At 34.6% G+C, this 20,037-nt stretch overlaps 1 protein-coding gene and 1 long non-coding RNA gene across 2 annotated transcripts in view; one reads left to right on the top strand and one right to left on the bottom strand.

Moving 5' to 3' along the window:
• Positions 1-12,698, top strand: part of LOC148951995 (uncharacterized) — a 28,971-nt gene extending 16,273 nt beyond the window's left edge. Inside the window, exon 2 of the long non-coding RNA XR_016141791.1 lies at positions 12,359-12,698. This is a non-coding gene — a long non-coding RNA (uncharacterized LOC148951995). The remainder of the gene's footprint in view (positions 1-12,358) is intronic.
• The window catches only part of LOC148951994 (alpha- and gamma-adaptin-binding protein p34-like), a 44,030-nt gene that overhangs the window by 13,829 nt on the left and 10,164 nt on the right, over positions 1-20,037 (bottom strand). The gene's annotated exons all lie outside the window — the stretch shown is intronic.

Below are 20,037 nucleotides of genomic sequence, written 5' to 3'. Positions count from 1 at the left end.
GGTTCAGTTGCAAGGGGGTTGATTTAAATGGAGATTGAGGTCCACGAGGGTAGTGCTTTGTTGTGGTTTGACTTGTCACAGTTTTACAAGAGCTTTAAGGGGTTTGAGAGACTCAGTTGCCGGATTCTGAGTGGTTTTTCTTTACTTGGCGGTAATTAAAAACTAAATTAGTGTGTTTAATAACTTGTTGGTGCATCTTTTCAAAGATCTGTTCGGTGTGTGAGACTAAGTTTGCGTAGTCATAGTGGTTTTTCTTCACTTGAGGGTAATTAAAAATGAAATTTTTGTGTTAAATAAGTAGTTTTTGTATCTTTTAAAACAGCTTTACGGGGATTGAGAGACTCAGTTGCCTGATTCCTTGTGGTTTTTCTTTACTTGGTGGTCATTTGTTGTATCTTTTAAAAGAGCTTTACAGGGTTTGAGAGACTCAGTTGCCTGATTCCGTGTGATTTTTCTTTACTTAGTGGTCATTAAAAACGAAATTTTTGTGTTAAATCATTAGTTTTTGTATATTTTAAAATAGCTTTAGGGGGTTTGAGATAATAAGTTTAAGAATTCCGAGTGGTTTTTCTTTAGTTGGTGGTCATTTATTGTATCTTTTAAAAGAGATTTACAGGGTATGAGAGACTCAGTTGCCTAATTCCGTGTGGTTTTTCTTTACTTGGTGGTCATTAAAAACGAAATTTTTGTGTTAAATAAGTAGTTTTTGTATCTTTTAAAAGAGCTTTAAGGGGTTTGAGAGACTCAGTTGCCTGATTCCATGTGGTTTTTCTTTACTTGGTGGTCATTTGTTGTATCTTTAAAAGAGCTTTACAGGGTTTGAGAGACTCAGTTGCCTAATTCCGTGTGATTTTTCTTTACTTGATGGTGATTAAAAACGAAATTTTTGTGTTAAATAATTAGTATTTCTGTATCTTTTAAAAGAGCTTTAAGGGATTTAAGAGACTCAGTTGCCTGAGTCCGTGTGATTTTTCTTTAATTGGTGGTCATTAAAAAATAAATTTTTGTGTTAAATAAGTAGTTCTTGTATCTTTTAAAAGAGCTTTACGGGGATTGAGAGACTCAGTTGCCGGATTCCATGTGGTTTTTCATTACTTGGTGGTCATTAAAAACGACATTTTTGTGTTAAATAAGTAGTTTTTGTATCTTTTAAAAGAGCTTTACAGGGTTTGAGAGACTCAGTTGCCTAATTCCGTGTGGTTTTTCTTTACTTGGTGTTCATTAATTACGAATTTTTCGTTTTTAATAATTTGTTTTTGTATATTTTAAAAGAGCTTTACTGGGATTGAGAGACTCAGTTGCAGGATTCCGTGTGGTTTTTATTTACTTGGTTGTCATTAAAAACGAAATTTTAGTGTTAAATAACTATTTTTTGTATCTTTTAAAAGAGCTTTAAGGGGTTTGAGAGACTCAGTTGCCTGATTCCTTGTGGTTTTTCTTTTCCTTTTGGTCATGTGTTGTATCTTTTAAAAGAACTTTACAGAGTTTGAGAGACTCAGTTGCCTAATTCCGTGTGGTTTTCCTTTACTTGGTGGTCATTAAAAACTAAATTTTTGCGTTAAATCAGTAGTTTTTGTATCTTTTAAAAGAGATTTACAGGGTTTGAGAGACTCAGTTGCCTAATTCCGTGTGGTTTTTCTTTACTTGGTGGTCACTAAAAACGAAATTTTTGTGTTAAATAAGTAGTTTTTGTATCTTTTAAAAGAGCTTTAAGGGGATTGAGAGACTCAGTTGCCTGATTCCATGTGGTTTTCCTTTACTTGGTGGTCATTAAAAACGAAATTTTTGTGTTAAATCAGTAGTTTTTGTATCTTTTAAAAGAGCTTTATGGGGTTTGAGAGACTCAGTTGCCTGATTCCTTGTGGTTTTTCTTTACTTGGTGGTCATTTGTTGTATCTTTTAAAAGAGCTTTACAGAGTTTGAGAGACTCAGTTGCCTAATTCCGTGTTGTTTTACTTTACTTTGAGGTCATTAAAAAAGAAATTTTTTTGTTAAATCAGTAGTTTTTGTATCTTTTAAAAGAGCTTTAAGGGGTTTGAGAGACTCAGGTGCCTGAGTCCGTGTGGTTGTTCTTTCCGGGGTGGTCCTTTGTTGTATCTTTTAAAAGAGATTTAAAGGGTTTGAGAGACTCAGTTGCCTAATTCCGTGTGGTTTTTCTTTACTTGGTGGTCAGTAAAAACGATATTTTTGTGTTAAATAAGTAGTTTTTGTATCTTTTAAAAGAGCTTTAAGGGTTTAGAGAGACTCAGTTGCCGGATTCTGAGTAGTTTTTCGTCACTTGGTTGTCATTAAAAACTAAGTTTTTGTGTTAAATATGTAGTTTTGTATCTTTTAAAAGAGCTTTACGGGGATTGAGAGACTCAGTTTTACCTTGTCACAGCTACATTTTCTTGATGTTTCAAAGTTCATTTTGAATTTCTTTCGTTGAAATGCAAGAGTTGGAATATTTTAGTAGTGTTTGGTTGTGGTTTACCTTGTCACAGTTACATTTTCTTGATTTTTCAAAGTTCATTTTGAATTTCTTTCGTTGAAATGCAAGAGTTGGAATATTTCAGTAGTGTTTGGTTGTGGTTTACCTTGTCACAGTTACATTTTCTTTATTTTTCAAAGTTCGTTATGAATTTCTTTCGATGAAATGCAAGAGTAGGAATATTTCAGTAGAGATAGGTTGTGGTTTACCTTGTCACAGTTACATTTTCTTGATTTTACAAAGTTCATTTTGAATTTCTTTCGTTGAAATGCAAGAATTGGAATATTTCAGTAGTGTTTGGATGGGATTTACCTCGTCACAGTTACAGTTTCTTGATTTTTCAAAGTTCATTTTGAATTTCTTTCGTTGAGATGCACAAGTTGGAATATATCAGTAGTGTTTGGTTGTGGTTTACCATGTCACAGTTACATTTTCTTGATTTTTCAAAGTTCATTTTGAATTTCTTTCGTTGAAATGCAAGAGTTGGAATATTTCAGTAGTGTTTGGTTGTGGTTTACCTTGTCACAGTTACATTTTCTTGATTTTTCAAAGTTCATTTTGAATTTCTTTCGTTGAAATGCAAGAGTTGGAATATTTCAGTAGTGTTTGGTTGTGGTTTACCTTGTCACAGTTACCTTTTCTTGATTTTTCAAAGTTCATTTTGAATTTCTTTCGCTGAAATGCAAGAGTTGGAATATTTCAGTGTCACAGTTACATTTTCTTGATTTTTCAAAGTTCATTTTGAATTTCTTTCGTTGAAATGCAAGAGTTGGAATATTTCAGTAGTGTATGGTTGTGGTTTACCTTGTCACAGTTACATTTTCTTGATTTTTCAAAGTTCATTTTGAATTTCTTTCGTTGAAATGCAAGAGTTGGAATATTTCAGTAGTGTTTGGTTATGGTTTACCTTGTCACAGTTACATTTTCTTGATTTTTCAAAGTTCATTTTGAATTTCTTTCGTTGAAATGCAAGAGTTGGAATATTTCAGTAGTGTTTGGTTGTGGTTTACCTTGTCACAGTTACATTTTCTTGATTTTTCAAAGTTCATTTTGAATTTCTTTCATTGAAATGCAAGAGTTGGAATATTTCAGTAGTGTTTGGTTGTGGTTTACCTTGTCACATTTACATTTTCTTGATTTTTCAAAGTTCATTTTGAATTTCTGTCGTTGAAATGCAAGAGTTGGAATATTTCAGTAGTGTTTGATGGTGGTTTACCTTGTCACAATTACATTTTCTTGATTTTTCAAAGTTCATTTTGATTTTCTTTGGTTGAAATGCATGAATTGGAGTGTTTCAGTAGTGTTTGGTTGTGGATTACCTTGTCACAGTTACATTTTCTTGATTTTTCAAAGTTCATTTTGAATTTCTTTATTTTAAATTAAAGAGTTGGTATTTTTCAGGAGTGATTTTTTGTGGTTTTCATTTTCAAAGTTAGAGATTATTTTTGTTTAAAAGTTCATTTTGTATTTCTTTCGTTGAAATGCAATAGTTGGAATATTTCAGCAGTTTTTGGTTGTGGTTTACCTTGACACAGTTAAACTTTCTTGATTTTTCCAAGTTCATTTTCAATTTCTTTCGTTGAAATGCAAGAGTTAGAATATTTCAGTAGTGTTTTCTTATGGTTTACCCTGTCACAGTTACATTTTCTTGATTTTTCAAAGTTCATTTTGAATCATTCAAGAAACGTGATTAAACACGTTTTTAAACTACATGCTATTTAGTTTACACAAACTACATCATTCAAGAAACGTGAATAAACACGTTTTTAAACTACATGCTATGTAGTTTACTACAAACTACATGTAGTTTAAAAACACGTTTTTAAACTACATGCTATGTAGTTTACTACAAACTACATGCTACAAACTACATGCTTAGAGTGGCGCGCCACTCTAAGTGAACCTAGATCAACCCAACTTTTTGGATATCTCTCTCACTATGACTCTGTTTGTGTGTCGTGTCTGTGTGTGTCTCGTCTCTATGTGTTTGTGTCATCTCTGTGGGTGTGTTGTCTAAAAAACCAGTCTGGTTGAAAACATGGAGTTTTCGTACTGCTCACTTTTTTGCAATGTGTAGGAACCAGCGGGGAATCCCTGCTCGTTTGGAAAGGTGCCAAGGAAAGGCATGCAAATAGCATGTAGTTTAAAAACGTGTTTAATGACGTTTCTTGAATGATTCAAAATGAACTTTGAAAAATCAAGAAAATGTAACTGTGACAAGGTAAACCACAAGCAAACACTATTGAAATATTCCAACTCTTGCATTTCAACGAAAGAAATTCAAAATGAACTTTGAAAAATCAAGAAAATGTAACAGTGACACCGAAAAACATAACCAAACACTACAGAAATATTCCAACTTGCATTTCAACGAAAGAAATTCAAAATGAACATTGAAAAATCAAGAAAATGTAACTGTGACAAGGTAAGCCACACTCAAAAACTACTGAAATATTCCAACTCTTGCATCTCAACCAAAGAAAATCAAAATGAAAATTGAAAAATCAAGAAAATGTAACTGTGACAAGGTAAACCACCATCAAACACTACTGAAATATTCCAACTCTTGCATTTCAACGAAAGAAATTCAAAATGAACTTTGAAAAATCAAGAAAATGTAACTGTGACAAGGTAAACCACAACCAAACGCTACTGAAATATTCCAACACTTGCATTTCAATGAAAGAAATTCAAAATGAACTTTGAAAAATCAAGAAAATGTAACTGTGACAAGGTAAACCATAACCAAAACACTAGTGAAATAGTCCGCCTCTTGAATTTCAACTAAATAAATTCAAAATGAACTTTAAAAAACAAGAAAATGTAACTGTGACAATGTAAACCATAACCAAACACTACCGAAATAATCCAACTCTTGCATTCCAACGAAAGAAATTCAAAATGAACTTTGAAAAATCAAGAAAATGTAACTGTGACAAGGTCAACCACAACCAAACACTACTAAAATATTCCAGCTCTTGCATTTCAACGAAAGAAATTCAAAATTAACTTTGAAAAATCAAGAAAATGTAAATGTGACACTGAAATATTCTAACTCTTGCATTTCAGCGAAAGAAATTCAAAATGAACTTTTAAAAATCAAGAAAATGTAACTTTGACCTGGTAAACCACAACCAAACACTACTGAAATATTCCAACTCTTGCATTTCAACGAAAGAAATTCAAATGAACTTTGAAAAATCAAGAAAATGTAATTGTGACAAGGTAAACCACAACCAAGCACTACTGAAATATTCCAACTCTTGCATTTCAGCGAAAGAAATTCAAAATGAAGTTGGAAAAATCAAAAAAAAGTAACTGTGACAAAGTAAACCACTACCAAACACTACTGAAATATTCCAACTCTTGCATTTCAACGAAAGAAATTCAAAATGAACTTTGAAAAATCAAGAAAATGTAACTGTGACAAGGTAAACCACAACCAAACACTACTGAAATATTCCAACTCTTGCATTTCAGCGAAAGAAATTCAAAATGAACTTTGAAAAATCAAGAAAATGTAACTGTGACAAGGTAAACCACAACCAAACACTACTGAAATATTCCAACTCTTGCATTTCAACGAAAGAAATTCAAAATGAACTTTGAAAAATCAAGAAAATGTAACTGTGACAAGGTAAACCACAACCAAACACTACTGAAATATTCCAACTCTTGCATTTCAGCGAAAGAAATTCAAAATGAACTTTGAAAAATCAAGAAAATGTAACTGTGACAAGGTAAACCACAACCAAACACTACTGAAATATTCCAACTCTTGCATTTCAACGAAAGAAATTCAAAATGAACTTTGAAAAATCAAGAAAATGTAACTGTGACAAGGTAAAACTGAGTCTCTCAATCCCCGTAAAGCTCTTTTAAAAGATAGAAAAACTACTTATTTATTACAAAAATTTCGTTTTTAATGACCACCAAGTAAAGAAAAACCACACGGAATCAGGCAACTGAGTCTCTCAAACCCCTTAAAGCTCTTTTAAAAGATACAAAAACTACTTATTTAACACAAAAATTTCGTTTTTAATTTACAACAAGTAAATAAAAATCAAACTGAATTAGGCACCTGAGTCTATCAAAACCTTTAAAGCTCTTTTAAAAGATAAAACAAATGACCAACAAGTAAAGAAAAAAACACACGGAATCAGGCAACTGAGTCTCTCAAACCCCTTAAAGCTCTTTTAAAAGATACAAAAACTACTGATTTAACACAAAAATTTCGTTTTTAATGACCACCAAGTAAAGGAAAACCACACGGAATTAGGCAACTGAGTCTCTCAAACTCTGTAAAGCTCTTAAAAGATACAACAAATGACCAACAAGTAAAGAAAAACCACACGGAATCAGGCAACTGAGTCTCTCAAACCCATTAAAGCTCTTTTAAAAGATACAAAAACTACTGATTTAACACAAAAATTTCGTTTTTAATGACCACCAAGTAGAGAAAAACCACATGGAATCCGGCAACTGAGTCTCTCAATCCCCATAAAGCTCTTTTAAAATATAAAAAATCTACTTATTTAACATAGAAATTTAGGTTTTAATGACCCCAAACTAAATAAAAACCACACGGAATTATGCAACTGATTCTCTCAAACCCTTTAAAGCTCTTTTAAAAGATACAAAAACTACTGATTTAACACAAAAATTTCGTTTTTAATGACCACCAAGTAAAGAACAACCACACGGAATTAGGCAACTGAGTCTCTCAAACCCTGTAAAGCTCTTTTAAAAGATACAACAAATGACCACCAAGTAAATAAAAACCACACGGAATCAGGCAACTGAGTCTCTCTAACCCCTTACAGCTATTTTAAAAGATACATAATCTACTGATTTAACACAAAAATTTCGTTTTTAATGACCACCAAGTAAAGAAAAACCACATAGAATCCGGCAACTGAGTCTCTCAATCCCCGTAAAGCTCTTTTAAAAGATATAAAAACTACTTATTTAACACAAAAATTTCTTTTTTAATGACCACCAAGTAAAGAAAAACTACACGGAATCAGGCAACTGAGTCTCTCAATCCCTGTAAAGCTTTTTTAAAATATACAAAAACTACTTATTTAACACAAAAATGTCGTTTTTAATGACCGCCAAGTAATGGAAAACCACATGGAATCCGGCCACTGAGTCTTTCAATCCCCGTAAAGCTCTTTTAAAAGATACAAAAACTACTTATTTAACACAAAAATTTCGTTTTTAATGACCACCAAGTAAAGATAAACCACACGGAATCAGGCAGCTGAGTCTATAAATCCACTTAAATATATTTTAAAAGATACAAAAACTAATTATTTAAAAAATTAATTTCTTTTTTAATGACCATAAAGTAAATAAAAATCACACGTAATTAGTCAACTGAGTCTCTCAAACCCTTTAAAGCTCTTTTAAAATATACAACAAATGACCACCAAGTAAAGAAAAACCACACGGAATCAGGCAACTGAGTCTCTCAAACCCCTTAAAGATATTTTAAAAGATACAAAAACTACATATTTAACACAAAAATTTCTATTTTAATGACCACAAAGTAAAGAAAAACCACACGGAATTCGGCAAATGAGTCTATAAATACCATTAAATATATTTTAAAATATTAAAAAAATTATGTAAATAAAAATTTTAATCTATTTTTTTGTAATCAAATGTAAGAAAATACAATCTTAATCAGTATACTTATTATATAAATACCAGTTAAGATATTATTAAATATAAAAAAACTAATTATTTATAAAAAAAATTTCGTTGTTAATGCCCGTCAAGTAAAGAAAAACTACACGGAATCCGGCAACTGAGTCTCTCAATCCCCGTAAAGCTCTTTTAAAACTGTGACAAGCTAAACCACGACAAAGCACTACTCTCGTGGAACTCAATCTCTATTTAAATCAACCCCCGTGCAACTGAACCCCCGTGTAACTGAACCCCTGTATAACCGAAACCCCCGTGTAACTGTATCCCCTTTAACTGAACTGTCATGCAACTCAACCCTCCATGCAACCCATCTCCCTCAAAACACTTTTCAGTCATTTTCTCGTTAAATTGACAATACGCTCCAAAACATCATATGTGTATTATACAGTACATAATCATGGCATCTCCTCCAATTCACAAATCCCATTACCCCTTTTTTTTGCAAAGGTTAATCAAACATCTCCGATTGTAAAAGCATTAAAAAATTTTCCACTCACTAATTACCCCTTTTTTGCAAATGCTAAAGAAGAAAAAAAAACTGTCTGCTTTTCAAAAACTTGTCCGTTAAAACTCGAAACAAGACGCGCTGGTTTTATAATACAGGTTTAATTAATTGCGTAAATCTCTTGGCAAAGAGTGTAATGACCTGTAGAATAGAATACCTACCAGAAAGCAAATTACATGGAAATTGCTATACGTCTCGTAGAAATGTTTTCCTATACGTCTCGTAGAATAACATGGTATTTGCTATATGTCTAAGCAAATAGCATGGTAATTCCTATATGTCTAAGCAAATTCATTATTAGCATTCTACTATTAGGTCTTTGAAGATGATAACCCCCTCAGAGTCCTCAGGGCAAGGGTTGTAAGTTATGCCCTGGGGGCATATAAGGTTTTTTTTATAAAGCGTTGCCCTCAGGGCAAGGGTTGTAAGTTATGCCCTTGGGGCAAATAAGGTTTTTTTTAGAAAGTGTACCCCAACAGGCATACCCCCTGGGGGTATATAAGATTTTTTATAGAAAGCGTTGTCGTAGAAACTTCAAAAAGGGCTCATTGGATTGGAAATTGAAATGGCTAGTGCGTTTTTTAATAGTTGAAAATGATTGGAGGGCAACTAACCCCCTCTCACGCCCATCGTTTCCCCAAACACACATAATCAAAATTTTGAGGGAGCCATTTTTTCAACGTAGTTGAAAGTTCGGGAAATTATGTCTTTGAGGATGACAACACCCCACAGTCCTCAGGGCAAAGGTTGTAAGTTATGCCCTGGGGGCATATAAGGTTTTTATAGATAGCGTTGTCGTAGAAACTTTAAAAGGGGTTCACTAAATTAGAAATTGAGAGGGCTATTGCCCTTTTTAATAGTTGAAAGGGATTGAAGGGTAAGTTACCTTCCTATCACGTCCACCGTTTCCCAAAATACATCCAATCAAAATTTTGAGATTGCCATTTTGTTGAACGTAATTGAAATTTCTGGAAATTAGGTCTTTCTGGATGACAACTCCCCACAGCCCTCAGGGCTAAGATTGTAAGTTATGCCCTGGGGGCATATAATGTTTTTATAGAAAGCATTGTCGTAAAAATTTCAGAAAGGGCTCATTCGATTGGGGATTGAAAGGGTTATTGCCGATTTTAATAGTTGAAAGTAATTGGAGGGAGAATCCCCCCCACGCCAATCCTATTTCCAAATATTTCTGATCAACACTTTGATATTGCCATTTTGTTCAACGAAATTGAAAGGTCTGGAAATTGTATCTTTGAGGATGACAACCCTCCCCTTATAGCCCTCAGGACAAGGGTCCTGAGTTATGCCTTTGGGGTATATAAGGTTTTTTATTGAAAGTTTTTTCGTAGAAGCTTCAAAAAGGACTCAGTTAATTGGAAATTGAAAAGACTAATGCCTTCTTTATTAGTACAAAGTGGTAATAGGGCTAATGCCCCCCCCCCCCCCACACGCCCATAATGTCCCCCAATACGTCCAATGAAAATTTTTAGATAGCCATTTTTTCAGCGTATCAGAACGGTTTAGAAATTATGTCTTTGAGGATATCAAAACCCCCAGTCCTCAGGGTAAGGCTTGTAAGTTAGGCCATGGGGACATATAAGGTTTAAGGGACATATAAGCCAGAATATAATTTGTACTTTACTAAAAAAAATCCTTTTAAATGTTTTCACTTTTCTAACTTTACAAAATCAAAAATCAATTAAAATTTTAAGGAATAAATATCAGCATATGTATATTAAACTGACATTGCAGATTTTTTAAAGTACATTTATTTGAATTTTTCCAGTAAAGTAAAAATTATATTCTGGCTTTTAGAAAGCTTGGGGTTTAGAACCCAACTCATATAAATTTCTGCTCCCTTTTAGTTTGACTATTATTTATTTTAAATTCTGTTTGTTTTGGGTTTCATTTATTTATTGATACTGATTTGTGGTAGTTTGTTTTTATAAACCTATTTTGTGGAAAAAGTTTTTTTTTAATTAATTAAGGACGAAGAACATAATTCCGCCACCTTTCTTACCCAGAGGGTGAATTTCTGGTCTGGGTTTAATAAACTGTGAAAAAAAAATAATTTTTAACATGTGCAAATTTTGAGCTTGTACTTCAGTAATAGCGATTACATCTAATCTATGTATTTTAGAAAGGGTGTCTAATTCATTAAGTTTTTCAAGTTAAGGCTCTCAGTGTTGCGGGAATTGAAAACGACTAGTAAAGGTACCGCTTTTACACTTTACTTTTTTAACATCACAGATGAGGTCAGGGGTTCTAGTAGAATTCGTGTCAGGGGCTAAGTTCGTGTAGTCAGAACAAGGAGCTGGGGAATCATATTCATCATTTTCATGTACAAGGGCATTTAATTAAGCATGCACAAGCGGAAACTCTAAACAGCAGTAACCAAGTAGCGGTTGAGTTTGGGGTGAACTGGAGGAATAAAGAGAGATTGAAATGGAGGACTGGAGTGTAATTGAGCAGGCACTAGCGGAAACTCTAAACAGCAGTAAAGAAGTAGCGGTTGAGTTATGGGATGAACTGGAGGAATTTAAATATGATTGAATTTTGCTCTCTTAGTCTGTCACATCCATGACAACTGAATAAGGGAAAGTGGAAGTGACAGTAAATCAAGCTGCTCAGTAACCAAATGCATCTTTTGGACTTCAGCTAAATTCTTTAATTCGGTAATATCGTTTCCCTAGAGGCTAGGATATTTCTTGTCAAGAAATGAGATCTCTTTTCCAAATTTTTTCCAACTGGAAACGGAGAGAGGTGTCTATATAGAGGGGGTTTGGTGACAAAATCGGGTATGGCCCTACCTGGGACCCTTGTGTTATATATACTATTAATCTTTGACATGACTCAGGTTCAAAAGTGTAACATACGAATATTTCTTATAAATCATGGTTGCATTAATATATTAATAATATAATTATTAATATAATTAATAAATTTAGTTTATTTATTCTAATTTTTTCTATAGTTTCCAGTTTATCTATATTTTCTTTTCTTCTCCTTCATATGTGAGTAAGTGATCATTTTAAATTTTCTTTTGTTTTTTATCTCTGAGTATGTAATTCATATGTCGTCCCTCTTTGTACAGGCCAATGAGCCTTTGAGAGATTAATAACATGTAATATTGTATGTGTATTTAATGAAGAATAAAACTTATCTTATCTTATTATCTAAAACAAACTGGCATATCATAGAAAGGTTTTAAGGGCTCATTTGAAAATGAGAAACAAGCACCAAAACATAATATTTAAAATAAACTACAATTTTTCGCAGAAACTGCCTCTTTGTATAAAAGTCAATACCATACGGTAATTGAAAAACACTACTAGATCTCAGCACTAACAATCAAATGAGCCCTCTCCAGACTTTTTAGGATCATTTGTTCTAAATAATGAAGCGGGAAGAAATGCGAATGAAAAAATGAGAGACGCAACGTCTTTTCCAGGTCAACAACCAATGCATAAAGACTAAGATGCTTCAAAGACAACGTTTTCAATCCAGTTTACCAGATTTTAGTTTATTCTATCTATTATATTTTTTTTCATTAAGCGCAGGAGAAAGTCTTCGGACGGATCTTGAGGGGCAGAGAACTCCACTTCAACCTAAATTTCTTGTATGCACGCTTACTTATACTAGCTTTCTGATGAATATTAAAAAATTTTTAGAATGAAAGGAACAGCATTTGTATTGCTACTATTGGCAAGCTTATTAACTACCTCTGCAACACCAACTATTGAAAATTTGGAAAAAGAAGCTTCAGAAGATCGTGATGGACAGCAGCAGGGAATGAAACTAACACCGTTCCTGTTTTGCTTTGCTACACCTGCGTTCGATCAACAACAAGTCCAAGCCCTTGCAAATATTCTTAAAAATCCTGAGGAGAAAAAAATTGGCCCCCCACCTGTCATATGTTACTTTATAAATCAACTGCCGCAACAATAGACTTTGTATCTTCTTTTTGTAAAATTTTGAACGCAATACAAATAAACTTTTTTCACCGCAGAATTTTTCACCATACGAATTAAAAAAAAAATCCCAAAACTGCATAACTTTTACAAGATTGCATGGTTGGAAACTGGCGGGACTGATGTTTTCTCCTTAGTGACTTTTTGAGCAAAAGTTTCATTGTTCGTGAATGTAAAAAAAAAAACGATCGAATTTACATATTGGTTTCAAACGTATTCAGTCAAAGCGAGCATTCAATATTTTTTCTTCTTTTTTTTTGGGGGGGGGGGGGGGGTAGGGGTACAAAAACATCAATTTTATATTTACTTTGGTTACCTTTATACAAATCGAAATTTTTGTTGGGGGGGACATCTTGTAATCCCCTCCCCCTGGATACGGCGTTGATTAAAAGTATTATTATTTTATTTGAATCAGTCCTCAGTTCGTGATCTATTTTGTTCACCCATGGCAGCGTAAATAATTTCTAGAGGGGGGCGAAGGTGTCAAAATTACGGCATAAATAACTAAATTATTGATCTAGTTTCTTTTTATAGTCAAGTATTCTTTTTATACAAACGATCCAAACCTTGAAGGGCTATTACATGTTCTACTCTTTGATATCATGGTTGCAGCGGTAGCTGAAACCTAGTAAAGAGCGAACAGCAGCCCATAGTAACCAGAAGTTAAAAACGCATTTAGAATAAAACTGCCTATTGAAAAAAATGCCGTCTGACGCTGATTCAGGAATAGTAACTATTAATTCCGTTCGTATTAAAAACCAAAGTTTATTACTAAAAGAAATTTATGTTAATTTCAAAAAAAACGGAAACCCCTCGAAAATGGCGTCAGATCAAAATTAAGACTGTACCATTGAAATCAGCATAGTTGATTAGCTTGTTCAGGCAAATCACAGTCCCCAACCTTGAACAACAAGGAAAATTCCACTTTTTTGCATGGGTAGCACTGATCTGTCTCCCGTTTTTTTTTTCAGGGCTAGCAGATTACCAGAACATCATAGAGAGATGCTTAATAGTTCATCCAAAAGGTATTTCTCACATCTACGTGCTTTTCATAAATTACACCATCTCCAAGTGCCACATGGCATATTGTGTGCCATTTCTCAAGGGTGGGGCTAGCGGGCTACAACAAAGGTAAAAACAGGTAAATAATACGGCATTGGATTTCACAGTCCCTACCCGCGGTACTGATCTCCGTTTCTTGGCAGTTCAGCCAGGAAGTACAATGGGAGGGGCCAACTATCCTGTGCTTTCGCACACCCTTCCTGTTTACCATCCCCAGATTTCTCCAGGTACCAATTTAAAGCTGGGTCGACTCTGGCTGAGCTTACAGAGTCACGCCACTGACCCCTGTCCCAAACCAAATAATTGGGTACATTCCCTCGTCCTCTCGGACAAAGGATCCTAAATCCAGCGCACTAATCTACTCGGCTAGGACAGCTAGGACGGGCTACAAAAGACAGATGTTTAATAGCACACATAAAAGCTATTTCTCATATATACGCTTTCTTTATATATTCCACCACCTGCAAATGCCAAATGACACTGAAAATGGCACTATTGATGCCATGTCTCAAGTGAAAAAGCTAGGGGCTAATAGGCTACCAGAACTTCTTAGAGAGATGTTTAATGGCTGATTTGAAAGTTATTGCTCATATCTACGTGCTTTTAATCAGTTTTGCCATCCGTAAATGCCAAATAGCACAATAAACGGCACTTTTGGTGCCATGTCTCAAGGGGAAAAGCTGGGGCTAGTGGGCTAATTGTACTTTTTAGAGTGACGTTTAATGGCTGATTTGAAAGCTATTGCTCATATCTTTGTGATGTTTATCAATTCTACGATCCGTAAGTGTGATATAGCATTAAAAACAATACTTTTGATGTCACTTCTTAGGTAGAACAGCTTGAAATTATACACTGTAATAGTTATGGTAATAGTAATATTTGTGTAAGAGCTGTGGTGAATTTGGACCAAAAACAACTACCAAAATATTTCAGTCAAACTAAGGATGTGCAATTATAGAGTAGATAAACAAAGGGTAGGTGTTCTTCAAAGCTTAACAATAAGATATTCAAGACAACAGTAATGACTCTAAATAAAAGGCTCTAAATAAGGAGGATAAACAAAATGACGCTAAGCTAAGAACTAAATAAAAGATGACCTGAGACGGTTTAATCAGATAATCATAGATCCGCTCCTGCTAGAGACTAATCAAGGCCAGACATTATCTTTAGATAAAGTAATGTTAACCTTCCGCGCCAAGATTAGATATTTTAATCATGATCTATCTTAGCCATAATTTCATGGCTTGAAGTAGACTTTTGAGTGCATAAAACATTTCCCTTGATTAAAATTTGGTATTTTAACATTGTAGCCCTTAATTATGAGGTCTTTGGAATTTCCCCAAAGCCAAAGATTGGCTCGTAGGACTTCCATGGTTGAACAATTGCGACCTAGAAATTCAGTTTTTAGAGGACTAGGCTCAACCCATGGAAAAAAAAACTTTCTGAGATTCTTCTCTAAGGGATCTGGACATGTGCGCAACTATGGTTATATAACTGATATACCAGGTAGTTTATTAGAGGCAAAATTTATCATGAAAACATGACTTGCGTCTTGCTGAAAATGATTTGTATTTCGAGCAGCATGTTTTTATTTGTCATGACATCAATAACAACCCAGCGACAAATAATATCACCAAGCTAAGCAAAGTTTGCAAATAAGAGTGGTGCTACATCCTCCCCCTTCCTCTCAAGCCCTTCAAACACCTACCGTTACATCGGAATTTCAGCAAAAATGACATGGATTTTGACGAGAGAAAGAAAATCACCATGTTCATCATGATTACAGGAAAGAACAAATGAGAGTAGACTGAGCGTTTAAAATATAATGATATGAAATACTGGAGGTTTGAGGATTTTTATTGTTCAATGCCATAAATATAAAAAAGAGAAACTGTTTAAAATATACGGTAGCCTAGTTTTTTGTTTTTTTTGTAAAGCGCAAAAGACACTTTAGCCTTTAGGACGTTTATGGGGGGGGGGGACGACCCAAGTTTTGTTTGCGGTAATTTCTCATTGTTTCAAGTTTTAGTTGATTATACATTTTAATCTCTGTTATTTTTAAGATTTATCTGTTCATGCGTAGCAGTATATCTTATTTTCATGTTTGATGAGATTATTCATTTTAATTTCTTTGCGTAAAAAAGGAAATTGAATTTTTTACGGTAAGTCATTGCATCGAAATTTTTCTTCCAAAATACACTGTCCTCGTCATGGTTCAGTCTAGCTATCGTGGCAGTTTCAAGCCAGTTGTAGAAAAGGAATGCTTTATTCATTTTAAAATTTCGCGAATTGATACAACCTAATTCTTCTCAAAATATTGCTTCTTCTTGGGTTCAATTGGCCCAGTATACATTTCCATTAAGTTGCAAACTGGTCAGGGATAACCCAAATTTGGGCTTATTTTTGGAGTCATGAATCAATACAGCATTTTCTCCGTAGCCTTTGTCTTCATAAAGATACACCTCATGGAGGTCTCAGTCTATGTTCCCTGAAAGGTTAACCTAGTCTGAGATAAGAAAATTCGTTGACCCAGTTTCAGGTATCACGCACTGATACAAACAATCTTCAAAATATTATCCCTTCATTGAGGTCTACCTTGCCTGTCAATATGCACTGCTGTTTAAAAGTCTACTTAAGACAAATCAAATTTTGGGCCCATTTTTCGGGCGTCATAAGTCGATATATCAGTTTCAAATTTGTTTTCTGCATTGGGGTTCACCTAACCCAGAACATTATGAATACCGATTGGAGAAAAAATATTTAAAGCCCGCTTTTGTGGGTCTCAAATCTTTTGGTCGATAATGGTCAAAAGCACTCAAAGTTCAATAACTTGGTTGAACAAAAGCATTGTGCGTCCTAGCTGTTCAGAAAAAAGCTTTTGGTAAATTTTCGGTCAAAAATATTTTAAACTTATTTTCTGTACATAAGGGTGTCAACTGACCAACGAATATATGGAAATAAGTTTCGAGCTTTTACGGAAAAAATTGTTGGCCCTTTTCCAGCAAACCAATATTTGAGAGACAAAAATATTTTGGCACTCTTTCTCCAAACATAATAATTGAAATTTCCTTGAAATTTCCTTTCCCCCAATTATCCTCCAGATATTACAGATATATTATTTTGAATTTATGTATGTACATACTATGTTTCGAGTATGTTTCAATATATGAGCAGGCACATACTTTATAACATTAGCTTACTCAGTCACCCTGAATAGATACAAAGCTCCACTAGGGCTAATAGTACGAAAACTTTTAGGGGAATCAGAGACACAAACCTTTTAGCCCCCTGATCTCCTCCCTCTAAACACAAACTTTGAAAATCTCCAATCACTCTCTAACCCAACACCCTAAATATTTCAGCTGAATCATTAAAGCTGATCCTGAAAAGATGCAGATACTTTATTTTGGTAACTTAGGTACTTTTGGTATCGGAAGGGCTGAACAGCAACATAGAAGCAATTGAATCCAAAGTTGATACTATTGAACTTGCAGTAGAATCAAAGTGCAACGTCACCAAAGTTAAAGAAATTGCATCTGATACTGTAAAGGCTGAAACAAAGACTATAAGAACAGACATCAGCCACCAAGTGCAAACAAACCTAAGAACACTAGTGCACGATGAAATAAATAGAGAGCAACAAAAAAAAATCTACGTGCTAATGGCATTCCTGTGACAACAGATGATAATACTTATGGTCAAAATTATCTAGAGTCCCAATACAGCCTAACATCTGTTCCTATCTCCAACTTAAAACGTCTAACCCCTAAGCAAACTATTGCCAGTGAAGCAGTTCAAAGACCTCCCCCTCTAATCTTTACCGTGCATACAATTTTGATTAAACATACCATTATTAAAAAGTCTTCCATGCAAAAATCAAGCATCCGGTTTTATAGCGACATGTCAAGAGAAGACAGAACTAGACATAAGACACTTGTTGAAGAGCTGAAAGCGAGAGTTACTGCTGGAGAAAAAGACCTCGCTATTCGTGAAAATAGACGGGAAAATAGTTCCAAAAAACAGAGCACTGGGTGTTACAGAAATGCGCACCCCACCACCCATGCAAATGTAAAGCTGTCATATGTCATAAATAGTGTTAATAGTTATGATGATGATAAAAGTGTTTATGTCTCCATGTTCTACTCTATTATTCTCGTTTGAAATATGTACCACATCAGATACTTCATTTAGCCAGTCTAGAATCAATGACAATTCTCTCTGCCAATTTAATGATTCTACGAACATGCAGAACATGAGGAACAAGGACCAGATATCAATGGTTGCTCAAAAGTAAGTCCAACTTTTGTCTTCTATTTGCCAAAATAGACCACATTACTAACCAAATTAATGAATTAAGAAGTCTAATTAATAGTAAAGATTATGATCCTACTTACCAAAGTATGCCCTAAGAATACAAAGAGTAGATTAGAAGATACAAATATTCAATTACCTAGTTACCAAATCATCTCTAACCTCTCGTCAAAACAATGCAAGCGTGGAGTCTTAGCTTGTGTAAAAGCAGCATATATTGTCCAGGAACTTTATATAGAATCTGGCCTGCCATCTTTGGAGACCATTTGGCTTGATATCCCAGACCAAGGCCCAGACCTATGCCAAGCCAAGATTCGATGTGAATACCATAGTCCCTCAGCATCCTTTTCCATTGATACCAAGTATGTGCTCTCAAATATGTTCCGCAAAGCCATAGAAATTTTCAAAGGTGATTTTCTTATAGGAGGTGACTTCAATTTTCCTAGTATCTTTTAGAAGGAAGGTTTTCCGTATAACCCAGCTACCTGTAGTTCAGCCACCATCAGTCCCTTTGTTGATTGTATTCATGATCTCTCTGCCTTCCAAGCAATCAACCAACACACAAGTTTTCACCCCCACCAGCAACCATCATTACTTTACCTAGTCTTTGTTAACAATAGTGAACTGATCCAAAGGATAAATTATCTCACGCCTATTGGTAAAAGTGACCACCTTGCCATTGAATTAGTTACCCATAGACACAAAGCAAAAAATAGAAATAAAAAGATATTTACATACTACGAGGCGATTATGGTCACATTGAGGCAAATTAACTGGGAGTTGACCCTCATGGTGGGATCAACAAGCAGTGGGAGAAATTATGGGCTCTACTCATGGAAACTTGGCAACAGAACACAATAGAAAGTTTTATCCCAACACCAAAGACCTTACCATACATGACAGCTGGCATAAGACAACAAAGAAACTTAATGAAATGCCATTGGCGAAAAAAGGATAAGCCAAGCCATTATGAAAAATATTTCAAAGCCCAAAATAAATTAAGGAATCTCACCAAACAACTGTAACTTAATTTTGAGACAAGAATCGCCAGCCATAGTAAGTTGAACTCTAAAAAATTCTGGAATTATGTATCAAGCAGAGATCACAACCGGAGATCCATAAAACACTCAACAACAAGTGACGGAAACGAAGTCACTGTCACCCAAAATATAGTGGATCTTCTGAATGAGCAATTTGCATCAGTCTTCACTAATGAACCTGATAATGTTTTCATTCCCGACTCAAAGTACAACATCCAGAAGCAAACGAGTTGCATTACACTTACTACTTTTATGGTTGAAAAACAACTTAAAAGCCTGGTCATCAACAAATGTGCTGGTCCTTATAACATCCATCCTCGTCAGCTAAAAGAAGCTGCTCGTGAAGTTTCCCCTGCACTATCTATACTTTTTCAACATTCCCTTAATCATAAGCATGTCCCCTCCCAATGGAAACTAACCTATATCACACCTACCTTTAAAAAGGGGGATAAATCCAAAGCTGAAAATCATAGACCTATCAGCCTCACATCAGCTGTTGCAAAAGTCCTTGAGAGGATTGTTAATGCTGCACTTCTTCAACACCTTGTTACTAATGAAATTATCTCCAACAGGCAGTACAGCTTTCTCCCAGGATAATCTGTAGAAACTAACCTTCTAGACACTTACAAACAGCTTACCCAGCTACTGGACAAAGGCGTTCCTGTTGATTTGAACATTATGACCTAGCCAATGCCCTTAATATGAACCCAAACTTTCCACTTGGATGTAAGCTAACAACAGTAGGAATCCGTCATGAATTAGTACACTTCCTAACGAACTTACTGATCGGTAGATCTCTGGCTATACGGCTCTTTACAATAGAAAGCAAATGTACCTACTCTCAACCCTGTAATATTCTAAGCAGTGTTCCCCAGGGAACAGTTTTGGGACCTACATTGTTTCTTCTTTATATAAACGATATGATTACCAAGGTCAACAACCACTTAACCCTTTATGCTGATGACT

Source organism: Artemia sp. Qi Xiang Cuo, chromosome 5, assembly GCF_049724085.1.
Source record: "Artemia sp. Qi Xiang Cuo chromosome 5, ASM4972408v1, whole genome shotgun sequence".
Lineage (NCBI taxonomy): Eukaryota > Metazoa > Arthropoda > Branchiopoda > Anostraca > Artemiidae > Artemia > Artemia sp. Qi Xiang Cuo.
The sequence above is the reverse complement of the archived record's forward strand: the minus strand, read 5'-3'. Positions and strand labels throughout refer to the sequence as shown.